The following is a 2,548-nucleotide window of genomic DNA, read 5'->3' on the forward strand; positions in this document are numbered from 1 at the left end:
AGCACTCGGAGCAGGGCAGGAACCAGCGATCCCAAATATCGACGGCGGGCCCAATCAATGCTATCTCCTTTTTCCATGCCTATGAGCTCATTGATTTTTTTTTGTTGTTACCTCTCTGTTTATGTAATGTCTGAACTTTGCACAACTGAACCGTTTAATGTGCAGAAAAGAGCCCTGTTGCCATGAAAACGGACCTGCAAATGACAGCATGAATGCTGAGATATCCCTGTTTTATTGGACCATACTGAATGTATTTTAACCTTGATAAGTCAATAACTTTTCGTACAAAAGGAACCAAAGCAGATAGGCTTTCAGAGCCTTGAATGCATTTAAACCGGAGAGTAATGGCCCAGTTTTAATCCCCTGGAAATCTTTCTCATTCTGAGGGCCAGTCATTTTCCGAGCAGACTGACATTTTGGTCAAAGAATTACAGCATGTATTTGTCACGATGAGAGATGAAAATGCTCAGCACTTTGGATTGCTAGCACCAGTCAAAAATAATGATATTAAATTAAAGGGACACTGTCATCTCAAAGATCACGGGGCTGGCTCGCCGGTAGAGCCCTGCACATCCCCGCTTTACGGAGATCTGAGGAGAGCAGCCGGAATTTAGGGCTCTGGGCTGCGCTCCCAGGTGCTGGGGGGAATTACTGCCCTGCTCCCGCCAGGGGCCGGCCACTGCATTATTTATTTGTGCTAAAGCAGAAGGACTTTCACAAAATCCCTCTCCTTCAGCAGCGATGGCTGCCTGCTTGCTTTTTGCAATTCAATCGCTTCGGATGTCGGAGCGGGGCCGGGCTCGCTTTGCAGCCCTCATTCATGAGCAGATTAAGGCTCTCCTTGTGTTCCCAACACCGCTGGGGGAAATTTATGTTCCGGTATTCACGGGTTGCCCGAGTCACAGAAGTGTTCCTCCCCTGGTAAAATCCTAAAAAAAAAAAAAAAAAAAAAAAAAAAAAAAAAAAAGAAAAGAGAAGGAGGTAAACGGGGAGGCCAGAGCTGCCTAATGATGTCTTCTTGAAGGCAGTGGTGAAACTCCCACCTTTTGAAGTCAGCTGTTCCCAGATGGATCTCCTCCCCAGCAAAATCGCTGCCACCCTTTCAAGTCCCCGTGAGTGACTTCAGGTGGTTACAACATTTCCTGAGAAGAACGAGGGCTCCTTTTCATGCTGAATAAAAAGCAATCTTTCTTTCTGACTTGCTAATAGCTTTGATTAAATTATCTTTGAAAAATCCAAGTGCTGTTCACAAATCTATAATGGCTTTATTCTTATCGCTAGCCTGTATTGCAACACAGAAAGCAGATAAATAAGCTGCGGAGAACTTCCAAAGCTGCACAAGAACCTGCCAGATCTATGAGCTAAAAATGTTTGAACTGAAACAAATGAATAGTATGAATAGCCCTGCTCAAAGAGGGAATTTATTCAATATAATGTATTTTCATAGGGAGGATAATACGTATTATAATTACACGGAGGAATCACTCTCCTGAAAGCATATCTAGCTATTATTTTAATTTCTCAACCTCCAGCGTTGGCTGGATGGGGAGCGGTGCCTGGAGCATCTCCGCGCATGGCAGAAGGGGAGATGCACGACGTCGGCTTCGCTCCTGTTCACTCGAATCCCTGGAGGCTGGGAGAGCTGCCCAGGGCTCCAGGGGCTGGGAAGACCCCGAGAAGATGCCAAAACTCCCCAAAATGTGCATGGCAGGGCTGGGAGGGGCAAGCGGGAAGGCAGTGAGCCCCAGGGCTGGAAGGGCTGCTTTGGGTGGTTGTGAGGTACAGGTATGGTGCAGAGTGGTGCATGGGGGGGTGGGATAACTGTGCCCACCTCGTGTCCTTGGACCTGTGGGCATGAAGTGGGTGACGATGTCTAGGAAGGAGATGTGGGATGGCCCTGGGAGATGGGGGATGATGTGGGGCGCTTTACCATGCTGAAACAGCAATAACCAGGCAATTGAGCATAACGAAGAGGGGAGAGGGGCTGCAGTGCTCGTGCCCCTGCACAAGGGGTGGCTGCGGGAGGCAGCGGTGCTGGAGGACCGGGGCACAGCAGGCACCGCGGGGCATGGCGGAGGCTTGCTAGGAGGAAACAGGGCACGCAGGCTGAAACGGGCCATTTCAGGGCATTTTCCCATTGCATCTCGTGGAGAAGAAGGGGGCCGTGGCACCCCAGGGGCATCCATCCCCACACCCCCCGGGGAACCCCCGGATCCCGCATCCCCACTGCAGCACCCAGCGGGACTACAACCCCCAGCGCACCCCGCGGCGCCGAGAGGCCGCGCCGGGCCGCGGCGCCGCGCGCGGGGCACGCCGGGAGCTGTAGTCCCGCGCCTCGCAGCTCCGCGGCGAGGGGAGCGAGCGGGGCGACGCCTTCGAATTTTCCCGCGAAAGCCGCGCGTGGGCGGAGGCCCCGCCCCTCGCCGGGACGCGCGGCGGCGTCGCCATGGCAACGCGCCGGGGGGCGGGGCCGAGCCGCGTGCGGCCGCCGGGCCCCGCGCGGGGCGCTCAGAGCCGCCTCAGCCGCGAGCCGGGCGGGAGGCAGCGC

The sequence above is a fragment of the Aythya ferina genome (assembly GCF_964211825.1).
Source record: "Aythya ferina genome assembly, chromosome: 17".
Classification (NCBI taxonomy): Eukaryota; Metazoa; Chordata; class Aves; order Anseriformes; family Anatidae; genus Aythya; species Aythya ferina.